Source organism: Macrobrachium rosenbergii, chromosome 58 (assembly GCF_040412425.1).
Source record: "Macrobrachium rosenbergii isolate ZJJX-2024 chromosome 58, ASM4041242v1, whole genome shotgun sequence".
In the NCBI taxonomy this organism is placed as follows: Eukaryota; Metazoa; Arthropoda; class Malacostraca; order Decapoda; family Palaemonidae; genus Macrobrachium; species Macrobrachium rosenbergii.
The window spans coordinates 20158387-20172883 of NC_089798.1; the positions used below are offsets into that span (position 1 = coordinate 20158387).

Below are 14497 nucleotides of genomic sequence, written 5' to 3' on the forward strand. Positions count from 1 at the left end.
GATAAAACTATTAAAATATTCAGGTATAAGCATTTTTAGAGGGTTTTTTGGTGTTTTGAACTATTAAAATAGGCAGTTATAGGCATTTTTAAGAGATGTTTTAAGTATTCACAGATTTTAGCTATTCGCGGGGCGGGGGCCGGTTACAATAGTGGTACACATCCCCCGCAAATACCGGGGGTTGACTGTAATTGTGTTTATTCTGGTTGCCAAATTGAACTGGGAAAAATCTTAACAAAAATTGGCTTTTTGTTGCAGACTAATTAACAAAACATTGTTTGTTTTTGCAGACTACTTCTCCACTAGCATCAGTATTTATTGCTGTTCAGCACAATGCTTCAGATATTGAAACAGCCGAGGCACCGATGACTTACACTTACGGCAGCCGTGACTTTGCTGCAGTGTTCTTTATTATCCATTTCCCATTGTTATGCATACCATCATCCAGGAGTATGTTTTGGATGTAAGTATGTTGTGGTTGAATTTTAATTGTTTAGACTTTTAATTGCTTAAACTCTACATTATACCGGTAAAAGCTGATATAAAACTGTTTGCAGTTAGGATGACTGAATAGTGTTAAATAAATGCTTTTGTTTCTATTCAGAAACAGTTTACCAATGTATGATCTCTAACATGACTAAAAAGTTTGCTTAATGCATATGCAGTAATTATCATCATCATCGTGAACAATTTTATGGCATTACGTATGAAATGAGTTTTCTCTGTTCTGTTACGCACTCTTTCTGCCTGAACTCTTTATCAGGTGTAGGTCTTCATCTGTCCTTTCTTTCCAGGATTTCTTGACCATCATACTGTTGCATTACTGCTGTATATACTGTCCTTTGACCAACTGTTCTTTACCCTTCTCGTCCTCACCATCTTTGAGATCATAGTCTTTATTCCAGCCTTTGGATGCCACAGCTCTGCCAATCTCATTTACAGTAGGATGATCTTACTGCGCCCCCAGCCATGAAACTATCGCTAGTGCTCACTCCTTTTTCAAAATTCCTCATGCATATGCATTATCATTATTTTTTATATTTAGTAATGTTGGCCCACACAGACTTTTTCTAAAGCCATTTCAAGCATATAGAGTTTGGGAAAATAATTAATACTGCTAGTAAAGACAATGAAAAGAGTTATAGGATATAGTTTTTCATTTATATTAAATTTACACTCGAGCATGCTTACAGAGTATTTAGTCATGTAAATATAAGCTAAAATACCGAACTATAGTTTGAGGTTTTTGTTGTGAGTTTATTGTATGCCAACAGGGCATCATAGGATTTTTCAAAGTTTGACACTGGGATGAGTTATAACTTAATTTTATAGTGGTCACATTCTTGGATTTTGAGGCATGGGTAACCGTTAGAGATTGGAAGTTGTTGGGGGGAGTCCATATGACTCTTTGAAGCAAGTGATTGTATTTCAATGCTAGTTTCATTAAATGTGCATATTTTTCCTTAACATTATTACAGTAATTGAGTTCAGGGTATTTATGCTTACAGTCTAATACATGTGTATCCAGAGTTCTCTTCTAGGCTAAGTAATCAGATCTTGGTTTAGAGAGAGAAAGTTTGTTACTATCCGTTTGAATCTTGGTATTAGGAGTGTATCAAGTTTATGTTGCCTAGGTTCTGTCAGTGGAGCAAATTTTTCCAGGAACATTTCAAGATGAAGCTTATTTTCTGTATGTAATTACTGTAAAGTTCATTGATTTTAGTGATATTGATTTTCTTTGATTTGCACAAAATAAACAAGAAACTTCATTTGTCAAAAAGTAAGCATAGCAAGTTCAACGAAAGTGGCCAGCTGTTGATTTTTACTGCTGTATCTGCTGCTTGAGCCATCAACATTCTTATAAAGTAGGTATTGCCTCAGGTTTTTAGTTAGTTACCTTTATGTATCAGAAGAGGAAAATGTAATTTAAATAACTTCAGTCTGTAGGTCACATATATATCTCAAACATACAAAGTACAGTAATCCTTCAGTTATCTGAATAGCCATTATTGAGAACCCAACATTATCCAACACACCTAGACCATGGACCAAAGCCCCAACGATACATGGTATACAGGGTGTAACAGGAGTTTATGCAAATATTTTGGGAAACGAAAGAAAAAATCATTCTGAGCAGAAAATGTTTTATAAACATATGCATTTTAAGGCTTCATTTGTCAGTGAGGTGAATTTTAAAAATAACTGTTATCGTTGAACGGGCAGGTAGGCTGGCACGTACTGGATGTCGGAGTGAGTAGTCAGAGATATGGGGGTAGGGGGATGGAGCTGATCAATTCACTTGTTACTCAGAACAGTCTCGCTTTTCTACCAAGATAAGTGAGCGTGTCCAGGTTACGTGTGTCATTCCAGATTCATTTTGAGAACAAGAAACTGGAGACAGTGCCTTACTGTTCCAGTAATGTGGAATATGCAGATAAGATGTTTATTTATGGGTTTTGCAACAGTTCCATTTCTAGGTTACACAGTTGTGAACTCCACTGTCATACAAAAAATGAAATCAGTGATTAGGAGGATGTGAATAAAATACTTCCAAATCAAATGTATTGTTTACATACTGAACAAAGGGGAAAAAATGCATGCATCATTGAAACCTCCCACTCCATCAATGGTATTTAGTGGACTCTGATAAAGAAAAGAAAAGCCAGCCTAATGGAATCTCCCCTCCATCAAAGATAGGCCTATTCATTAAACTCCAATCAGATTTAAAAATGTTATCAAAAATCTCTCCATCTCCATCAGAAGTATTCATTACACACCAGTCAAAGGAAAAAAATGCACCTATGAAAACACTTTCATCTCCATCAGATTAAAAAGAATGGGAACATTATGGAAAACTCACTTTCTACATTCTTTCCTGTCAAGGAAGTGGCCTACTGTATTCATATAGTAATTGAAAAGAAAGGGATGGCCTGACATTGTTCGGAAGTGCAGTATCCTCCCTTACTACATTCTCTTGTTATCATGATTACTGTCACTATCACTCAGTCAGCACTGGGCATAGTCTAGTCCTGAATCACAATTCATCCATTCCATGACAAGGCAGCAGGACAGTTTGTGCTAGAGGTTCAGCGATCACGAAATAAATGTTGCCAAACCAATATTTAACTCTTGATATGTAAAGCTAATCATTAAAATACATTATATGAAGTCTGTTCACAGGTGAATTACTAGTTGAAGGGACTGTAATGTTACATTTTACATAATTTCAACTAAAACGGCAGGCTAAATTTCAAAATTCGTGCCAGCGATTCAATTGTTTTAGTGTAGGTGACTAGTCCCCCCCACTAACGGGGTAATACTAGGAATGACTTGGCAGACAATCCCATTCTGTTTCCTGCCGGTCTCAGTGTAACATCAGATTTTTTCATTATTCGCTGGTTACCACAACGGGATTTTGTTGAAATGCTATCGCAGTTCCGTGTGCCCGCCTTCAAACTTCAAGCACTTGCAGGATCAATCAGCCGCATCTTTTGAATTGTCTTCTCCTGGTCACTTTGATGGAGATAGACCTCATTATTGAAGAATCTTGTCAAGAGTTTTTAAGTAAGTTGTCTTGATTTAACAGGAACCAGGGCTGAAAGATAGAAACTCACAAGTGTTGACCTAGAGACTTCTCGTTTTACGTCTTGTCCTGTCTTGTGCGGACAAGGACAGTTGAGATGAATTTAGATTTCCACTTTTCTGTAGAATCTCAATAGTTACAGCTGTGGTGCTCCTGTTCTACTATGAGTCATCTGTCAGCCAAAAGAATAACAACTGCTTTCAGATGGTCTGCAAACTGTGTAAGCGGAACATTATGGAATGAGCCTGCTGGGGACTCTATTGTCCTCCGAGACGTTAGTCAAGTTAGAGTTTTGCAATTCTTCCTCTGGTTTTCATCCAGTTTTGCAATTCTTCCTCCTAGTTTCATCAGACAGTTTGTAGTTCTTCCTCTAGTTTCATCGTTTCTGGAAGTTTCTGTATGAACACTAGCATCTAACTTTTCAAGTGGTTAAGAGATTTGCTTCATCTCATAGCCTTCCTGCTGTTTTGCTGTGCTTCCATCTGCCTCTTCGTCGATCCATCTTCTTTGGTATGACGATATCTTCTCTCCTGAACGTTCCCTTGTTGAAAGGCCTTTCTTGAGCTCCCATGAAGGGTGGCTGCTCTCTCTCGGGGCAGTACTTTTAGCGGTGCCCATTCCCAACGTCTGGAATCATTTTCAGACTCCCTGGTGCCAGTTTCAACTACTCTTTGATACCTGATCCCAGGCGATCCCAGCGCTATCCAGCCAGTAATAAGCTTTCTGCTGAGCATACAGCTCCATGCTAACATATTTCTGTTGAAGTATTTTGTCTATCAGCAGAAAGAATTTGTCAGAACCTGGCTTTGGACAAGGCCACTGTTATTCCAGGCCTTGTTTGTCTTCTCCGGACTTTTCAAGCCTTTTATAAACACGCCAGTTATTATTATTGCCATATACAGTGTCATGTTTCGGTCTGTCCGAAGTATTGTCCACGCAGGCGTTATCGAGTCCAATAAGTAATAGACAACTGTCAAGAGTCACTGGGGTCAGCGTTTAGTCCACACAGCTTTCTGCAAGTCTGCACGATGGTCTGCATGGTTGCTTGATTGCTTACGAGTCTGCAGGATCGTCTGCGGGTCTGTATGACCACAGTTCCTCATTTATCTTCGAATAGAGAATGAGACATGATCTAGTTTGGTACCTAAGCTTCAGCCTCTATGGCACTTGTCCTTGCTCCTCTTACCCTAGACCAACTGGGACCAGGATCACACCCAAGCCCATTGTTTTGTCCCAGGAGGCTAGTTTTAGTCAGACCCTTCAGAGGTGGATGTCTGAGCTTGGCTTTCCGGAAAGAAGTTCGCTCTTCGCCGAGACTAGTCTTAGTCGTCTTCTCAAGAACTTGATTTTATATCAGGGAGCCCATTTGCAGGAGTCGGGGCGTGTCCCCGGGAAAACGAAGCCTTCACATCTATGTCAGAGCTGAAAGCAATACTTAAGTCTCAGTGCTTCTCGTCCCTAGTTCACTCCATGTTTGTGGTAATCCATTTAGCCCAGACCACAGTCCTAAGTTTATTACTTTGAGGGAGAAGACTTGTTCACTTTCTCTGCTCTAACAGCAGGAGAACACAGTGATGATCAATCAAGTGTTTTAGTCACCGATTTTCAAGCGACTAAAGTTCTGGTGGATGAAGCTTGTTCTTTCTTCCTATTGGACCTTGATTCCCCTGGTCTTTCGGGTTCTGTGGAATCTATGGGGCAGGACGACTTTGGACCAGTTTTACCACATTAAGAAATCTTAGTCTTCCTCTCTTGTGTTCTCCAGCTCCAGACCCTATAGCATGGGCAGCGGACTCCATGCTCCAAGGTTGACCCTTCAGAACCCTACCCCTTACGCTCTTTGACATAGTCAATGAAGTACTAAACAATTTTTAACCTCATCACAATACAGTGACTCCTTTTGCTATTCTGAACCATGATATGATGTCTTCCTGAACCTGCCACGGATGGTGAACCTTCCAAGACTACTTCCCAGTCTGTATTTACTCAGTCAGCTTCACACTTCAGGAATGCACCACCGAGGATGGTACGCCACCCAGAGGACCTGCACGCTTTTGGAGCTTATCAGAGCGAGGGTTTTTCAAGAGCGTGCGTAGAGAGACCATTGCTAAATGCAGTCGTCACTTCTTCTTGCCCGTCTATGCCAGACTGGCGTTTTTCGTGAGATTTATTCTCAGACTCCTTGTCGTTATTTCGAGACATCAGTGGCCTAATGGTGGAGTGCCTCTTTAAGGAGATCTTGTCTCTCCCATATTCCATCGTTAAGGGGTATCGAGCCACGTTTAACTCGGTAATAAAGTTAGCTCATTTACCCTTGAACCTTCTAACCAAGAACGAGGACTCTTCAAGTCCTAATTCCGTTTTTTCTGTCTTAAGAATTAAGGGAAGATAAGTCATTCTTGGCTCAGCTGAGCAATCTCTTCAAGGCACTTCAACTTCAAGCTCCCAGGCTCTTCCTCGCTGGACTTTCAACTCATCTGACTCTGGCCACACCCTGGTGCCAGCTCTTGCTCCGAGCACCTGGGAGTGTCAGACAGCTCCCGAGCAATGCCTCTCCAGGCACCCAGATCATCTGAGCATCATCTTAGAGCACCTGGCGCCAGCTACGGTACTGGTCGTCTGGTGCCAACTCTCCCCTCATATTTGGCTTTTGGGAGAATAGTGAGCTCTTTTCCAGTTAGACTTTCAGGTATTGCCTGAGCAGGATTGGAAGAGCAGGGCCTTCCATATATCCTTAGTGTTTTGGCAAAAACAATATGTCTTTCTTCCCAAAAAGGATTTTTATAAAATTTGTGAGACTGCTCCCAGGTTTCAGGAGAGCAGTTTGCCCACTGCTTTTAAGTAGGCTAAGCATCAGAACAGCTTCTACCTCATTAGCTTTCAAGCACAGGATGCCTCTTACTTCCATTCTGCGATTGACCTACTGGATGTGTAATCGATCTTCGCTTCTCACAATTTTAATTAAAACTGTTAGAATTTTTGCAGTTCCTTGTGAAGTATTAGTAACTGGCATGGTGTCACAGAAGGAAGCATAGGATTTTATCCTACTGTCTCTTCACCTTATAATGAAGTGTTGAGCTTGAGGAGGCTGGGGTTTTTGGGGGAGAGTACAAGATACCCAGAGCACCCACCACCACTCTCAGGGGATGTGTTGTGATTTTTCTTCATTGTAGGTGATGATCTTGTCTGGTGGTTTTCTTTGGTACTGCGCCCAGGGCAAGGACCCTTTTAAAGTTTCGCTAGCCATTGGATAACTCCTTGAGCTTCATAACTTCACTGATGCTGTGTTAGCAATCGGATGTCAGCACGCTACAAAGCTCCCACTTAAGTAGAGGCACTCCTTGGCTTTACCACCATCCCACTACAAGTTAAAATGAGCACCAACCAGAGGCATTATTCTCCCACAATGGCTCTCGTGACTGAGGAATGACAAGCGTTGTCTTCAATGCTAGCAACTTTTCCATTTCAATCCATTTCATGACTTGATGTTTTGGAATATAATTTGTCCATGTATCCCACCTCATGTCAGTATGGGATTCAGCCATGTAATTACTTGGTAAGTTACTTATATAAAAATGTAATTTTTATAATAAAGTTTTACCAAGTAGATACAGAATGGGAGCCCATCCTCCTCCTATCTGATGGACATGGGGCACAAATAGAATTGAGATTGTCCGCTAAGTCGTTCCTGGTATTCCGTTAGTGGAGTGGGCGGACTAGTCACCCACACTAAGCGTGAAGTGCCAGCAGAATGTTGAAATTTAGCCATACGATCGTGAATTATAGATGTAATTACTTGAAATCCTCTTGGGCCTGTTGAGCTGCAGTTGGGTGCTGAGATCCAGTTTCTTAGGCCGATAGCCAGTGGGGGACAGGTCCCAATGCCCATGACATGTGGCCAGTGTGTCGTTTGGCCCACTGTTTAACTCCCCAGCCTGAGGGCTGGTACTTATTCTCCTAATGAGCCTCTCGGGTTTTTTCGGACCGTCTGACGGGCTGCGGTTGTGCGATGCTGCAGTCTGAGCCATCGGGTGGTGGCGGCCATTTGAACCTGGGCCTTTGCTCATGACAGAATCATACCACTGCTATGTATACGATCACTTCTTTCAAGTCTTACAATTGAATTGCAGTTCACACACACACGACTTTTCACGGAACCTAACTAATTGGCATCACATGATTTTTTCTGAGCTGAAATTCTTGAAAACCTTGCAGAAGTGGTCATGTTTAATTTTTAGTAATTTATAAATTTCATACTTTTATATAATGTAAAATCTGTATGAAAATGCGTTCAATAACTTTATGTGTCAAATCTGTATGAAAATGTATTACAGTATTTTATTTTTGTACATTCATAAATATGATGCAAAGTTAATTTCAGAACATTCAGTTAGTGTACTTTTACAAGATGTGATACCCATTTGCAAAGTTACTGCACTTTTCAAGATGATGCCTGCAGAAATGCTGTTTTAATGTTTAAGTACCCAGTACATTTATAAGTTTCATGCTTTTAACTGTAAAATCGATATGGAAGATTTATATTTTATGTTTTTGTACACTAAATATCATACAAGTATTATGTCCCGCATAAAGAAAAGCTTTGTCACTGGGACGGCTTTACATGACAGCAGAGATGAGGTTTCAATCGCTTTCGTTTGATAAAATGAATTCGTTATGTAATATGAAAGATGTAACTAAAAAGTTGTATAAGTGTCATTCTTGAAAATTACTTTGTTAACCTCAGAGAAAGAAAGTGCTGGTGCAATCTGTATATGCATGTAATTGCAGCACGTTCAGTTGGTGTGCTACAAGATGTGATGCCAATCACGAAGTTACTGCACTTTTCAAGATGATACCCCTGCAGAAAATATGTTTAATTTTTAAAAAGTACTGTTTTTATAAGTTTACGTGTTTTAGGTGTAAATCAGATAGTAGAGATTTGTATTTATTTGCACATAAATACAATGCAAAGAAGTCACGTTACTGTATTATGCCTTACATTTGCCAAGCCTCCACCTCATGACCTGGAATGGGGTTTTCAGCTGTAGCTAGTTTGATGAAAATGAATTCATTAACATACTAAAACATATCAAGAGACATAACTAAGAGTTGTATTAGTGTCGTTCTGTGAAAATGACTTTGTTAACTTCAAAGAAAAGTGCTAGTGCATCTGTATTACTGTACAAAATAAAGCAGTAAATTAACTATTATGAAACCCCAATCTCATCGACAAAACGTATCTGGCTTGGGCAATGACGTAGGCGCCATAGAGACATGCCATTGGCTACAAGAATAAGAGGTAGCCAGTCACAGAACCAGGCCAGGTTGCCTACTGTTAGAATAATGTCAGCATCAGTTATAACTAAAGCAAGTGCGTATCTCGTGCGGTTGTGAGAAGTGTGCTCAGTACTGTATTTCCAGTGTTTTTAGTTTTAATAATCAGATGCCCTAACGTCCGCTCCTTCTAAAGCTCCTAGCAGTCTTCCTAAGCAGAGGAAGGTGACCATAGAAGAAAAATAAATCTTTAAGATATGTGAAATCTGGTCAGACTGCTTCCAAGCATAGGGTGGCAGTTAGGGATGAATGAGAGCTCATAACATACTCTATAAGAAGAAGAGGTGAAATTCTATAAGAAAAAAAGAGTGGAAATTCTATAAAGAAGAAAATTCAAATTCGGAAAAATGGTCTCCAAGAGCTACCTCAGTAAGGAAATGACAGTTCCACGACCAAGAGAGATCCAAACATTGTGAATGGAATCTGCCTTTGGGTATGGATGAACTGCCAGTAAAAGAACATCCTGCAGGGAAATGTATTTCGGGAGAAGGGTTTGCAACTTTATAATAAGATTGTTGAGGAGGGTACAAAGGGCATGACCAGGAACATCAACATCACCAGACTTTGGAGATTTTCAGACCAGCAGGGGTGGTTTGACAAGTTGCAAAACATTTTAACATCAGGAGTGTGAAGCTGCAGAAGAGCTATCGGAAACCTTCAAAGGAATCATCCAGGAAATGGGATACAGGTCTTCAACATGGATGAGACTGAGCTGTTCTGGAGAATGCATCAAGAACATACCCTGATGAAGGGGGCGAGGGCCAAATCCTGGATTTAAGGCGCAAAAAGACAGAATCACACTCATCATGTGTGGGAATGCTGCCGGTCACATGCTCAAACCAGGCGTGATTCATAAGTCTGCAAACCCCAGGGCCCTCAAAAATAAAAATAAGAATACCCTGCCTGTCTACTGGATGCATAACCCAGGCCTGGATAACCAAAGTCTTAGCATCCCAACTGGTTTCACGGTGTTTCATCTAAAGTGAAGGCGATACCTTTCTGACCCTAGGCCTTGAATTTAAGTTGTTGCTTTGATCTTGGACAATGCTGGAGGCTTACAGATCTGTCGCATGATGGTCAGTGCAGATCAGGTCTTCCTGCCAACACCACCTACCATACAACCTATGGACAAGGCGTGATCCGTTGCATTTAAGGCCCTCTACACACGTAACATCTGCAACACCTGGTTAATGCAATGGATCTTGATGGGGACTTCACCTTGAAAACATATTGGAAGACATTCACCATAGCATCGGTACCTTTCAATAATTCAATCTGCTCTCCAAGATGAAGGAAAACACTCAATGCATGCTGGAAAAAGCTGTGGCCAGATGCAGTCCATGACCTGAGGCTTCTTGCCCGGAGAGATTCACAATGGGGCTCTGTCAACAGGAGGCTGTGAAACTGGCAAAATTGGTTGGGGGAAGGATTTGCAGTTGCGAAGAAGAGTCAACACTCTCGCCGATGCCTCTGGCCCCTGACATGATGATTTACTTGAGCCAAGTCAGCCGTGAAGGAAGAAATTAGCTCAAAAAGAACAAAGAGGATGATGGGGTCTTTCAGCTGATGCGTCTTGGGATAATCCCTGAGGCACAACAGCAGGTGGTATCATAGGCCTATATAGAAGAGTGGGATCCGCAGTTTGAACCTGCTCTGAAAACAAAAAATGCAATAGATTCAGCCATGGAGACATACAGAACCCTCTACCAGACAATGAAAAAACAGCAGCAGCAGAGCAAAATAACTTGGTTCTTCAACCCAAAACCCAAACCTTCGCAAGAACCCCCACCTCAAGAATCCCCGGCAAAAGTACCTGTAGTCCTGGCAGAAGAGTTTCCTCTATCTGAAGAGGAGGACTCTTATGAGCTGTAACTCCTCAAGTACGCTGTGCAGTCATATCATTGTCATTCATCGGACTGCACAGCTCATTCATCATCACCTTCAAATCAACATTCATCACTGGTAGTACCCATGCCTGTTTTTATTACAGTCCAATATTTTTAATCGTCAAAGTCTCTCTCTCTCTCTCTCTCTTCTCTCTCTCTCTCTCTCTCTCTCTCTCTCTCTCTCTCCTACTCTCTCTCTCTCTCTCTCTCTCTCTCTCACATATTTTACAACTTATTATTTCCTACTCATCGTCATTACTAGTACAAGATATAATTTAAACTGATTGAATTTTACCTGTACTGTACTACCTTCTCACAGTTTATTGTGTACACGTTTCGATATTTTATTCAATGTGCCTCTGTTATGACTGTGGCTCCAAGGCGTTTTACCTAGTAGCGCAAAGAAAATGACTTTTACTCTAGTGAAAAGAAAACGGCATCTCCCATGAATTAGGGGTGACATTGTATCACGATACACACCTACTGTAAATCGTATTATGAAACTGTGCAGTACTCAATTTTATGTATACATTTACTGTATTTCTTTTTAAAGATGCAATAAGCTAAATTTTAAATAAATTACACTAACTTTAGTTCATTTAAAAGTTAGCTTAATACTTTAGGAGCATGATTGAGTGGCCATATTTAGTGCCAAACTCTGGAAGTAAATGTTATTAGCATTTTTAAAGACCATGCCAAACTTAGTGAGGATTCAGCTTGAGGGCTCTGGAACCTAACCTGCGTGTAAGTTAGAGGTATGTATACATGTTTTTTTAATATCTCTTTGCATTTTTCTCTGCAAAATTACAATTGTAGCTAACATACTATCATAAAAGATAAGGACCAAAATCAATAGCAATCCCAGGGTATATTTATGAGCAAGTAAATAATAAGATATGCTTTGGATGGAATGGGCAATACGACTACCATCAAGCTCAAGGCACACTAGTCCCCCTCTCTCCTGTGTGAGCTACTACACAGTTGCCATAAGTCATTTAATAGACCATTGAAGTGTTGTGAACATCTTTCCAGCTAAATTTATCCAAATCATATGGCGTATAATATTATACTCATATGGAGTTAAACCCGTCCATACTCAAAACACCAGTATAAATCATCATATGATGATGCCGTCCATAAGGAGCTAAGTCTTTTGATAATCAGGAACATTAAAAAGATAAACAGTATACTCGTATGTTGTGTAGATGTTAATTATTAGGGATTTCTCATACTTGACCAATGTTTTCCTGCTTCATCAAATAATAATGTACAGGCAGTCCCTTGGTTACAGCTGTCTCTGTTTATGTCATTCCGACTTGATGGGGCTTGGCTCACAGTTCTGTTAACCTGATTTTATGGTGCCGTACCCGGGTTTATTGCTCTGTAACCCGGTTGGTGCTGTAAGCGCAGCGCCATTAATTCCCATTTTATTATTATGATGTTCTGGTTTACGGCATTTTTAGTTCTGGTGCACTGTCTGGAACAGAACCCTGTTGTAAACTAGGACTGCCTGTATTTCTTTCATTAATATTGGGCTAATGCTCCGCCCAGGTGTTATTTAAGTTCTTGATTGGAGGGTAGCTAGAGCTCTTGGCTAGCAGCTGTGGCCAGAGTTCAAGTCTCTGACACGGCCAATGAAAATTAGAGAATTGTTTCTGGTGATAGAAGTTTGCTCTGCGTCTGTGTAGTTGGATTACTGCAATAAGCTGTAGGTCCCGTTGCTAGGTAACCGATTGGTTCTTAGTCACGTAAAATAAGTCTAATCCTTCGGGCCAGCCCTAGGAGAGCTGTTAATCAGCTCAGTGGCCTGGTTAAACTAAGATATATTTAACTTATATTTATTCATCTGTTAGTCTGTGGGAGAATTAAGATTAGGTTACTAATCAGCATTGTTATTGATTCATATAGAATTAATGTAGCTTTTGGCTTTTAATTATACATTACTGTACTTTAAGACTTTGTAAAACTACAGATTAAAGATATACTCTTAACAAATTATGTATCATTTCAGCGATAATGTCATAACAGATATCACAGCATTATGGTCAGATTACCCAACTGGACATGCCCAGATGTCATTTATGTTGAAATTTTACTTCATCATTCAAATGTCTTATTGGTTGCATTGCTACCCTGAACTGTACTTCCAAAAGGTAAGGAATGGTAGGCCTGTGCACCTTTTTAAATGGAATAAATTCATTGTTTGAAAGAAATTTGTCTAGAGCTTTTTTTTGTGTGTGCATTCCATTATACGGTATATTGTTTCTTGAATTTATAGGTACGTTGTTGCCAGTCACCTTGCATGTAAGAAAACCGTTCAAATTTGGAGCAGATCATGTATTACTATTACTTTTTCTTTTGAGTATTAAAGTGTTCATTTTGTGTAATGTTGAAATCCCTGGTTTCTTTCAGACCAAACGTGATGAAATTCCAGGCAGAGTACAACATGCAACATTGTATTTAATCTTTTGTGTAGCTGCTTATGTTTTGAAGTAAGTAGGTTTTGATGGTTGCTTTTTATAAGTGAAATTAGAATATGTGATTCATGTAATTCAATTTTGTTTCTACGTAAATACAAACCTTCATTTTTTACATAGCATTTTGCTTGTAAAAGCGAGCTGGAACAGCCATTCAAATTTATTGACAAGGTAGTCAACTACCAACATGCAGGGGAAAGCCCTGCCCACCTGCCATTCTACACCCCACTGCTACTAGATGCCATCGAGTCCAGATGTCTTTCGTGACTCTCTGCCTGACTTATGCTATTTGGACTTCTTTTAATTAATTTTTTTTATTAAACTTAAGTATTACGTTTCCTTTTTTGTTATTGACTGTTTGTATTGTATTTTCAAACCCATCGGTCAAGTAAGCCTTCTTGCGTGGAATGAAGTTTGTGTTCTTGCTGCTATGAATACTGTGTCATTGGAGACGTAATGGCTTCTGTTAGTTACATAACAGCTGTTCATCCTTTGATATGCTTGCTAATATATTTACCCTTCAGGTACATTAGATTTAGCCACTTGGAGGTCCGTGACAGTAGGGTTTGACTTAAAGTAATCTTGTTGTCACACCCTCCTTTTTATTCACTGGAAATAGGCAAAATAGCCTTCTTTCTTTCTGTACTGTGGCTTAGTCTTTGTGATTTCGACTGCTGCAGATGAGGCAAGTTTTGACAGTGGTGGAAGGCGGTAGAGATGTTCTCCTTCGTTTCATCATCATTAGCTACATTGTTCTTTTGACTTGGATGCCAGTTTAGTTGGGGGGGGGGAGGAGTCTGCCCCATGTTAGAAGGCTTATTAAACTTCTTTCAGTGTGCTTAATGATTCACAGGTGTTCTCCCTATCTTTCCTTAGTCAGGCAACCGGGTTGATAGGAAAATGCTTTGGTTCTCATACAGCGAAAGGTTTGGATGGCCTGTTAATGCTGTTTAGTTGCCTCCGAATTCTCAGTTTTGAATTGAGTTTTCAGGAAACAATGAACCGCTGTTCCTGGTTCTCCCATGGTCAGACAGCCATGGTGACCCATCTGTCTCTGGCTCTTTGAGGCCATTAGAGAGAGATTGGCATGACCTGGTCGTGTGGCTTAGACACAATTGGTGGTTTCAATATTCGGAGTGGGTTGTTCGGTAGTGACAGGGTTTGTAGGGTTCTCCATTGCCTCTGATCTTCCTCTTTCGATACTTGTGAGTGGAGGA

The 14497-nt window shown here is 40.2% G+C and overlaps 1 long non-coding RNA gene across 1 annotated transcript; it reads left to right on the forward strand.

Annotated features, from left to right (window-relative positions):
* The first annotated feature begins 1754 nt into the window (after window positions 1-1754).
* LOC136837197 (uncharacterized) lies at window positions 1755-13295 on the forward strand. The gene is made up of 3 exons (XR_010852619.1): window positions 1755-1865; window positions 12815-12956; window positions 13216-13295. It is a non-coding gene; the product is annotated as an uncharacterized lncRNA (long non-coding RNA).
* The last annotated feature ends 1202 nt before the right edge of the window (window positions 13296-14497 follow it).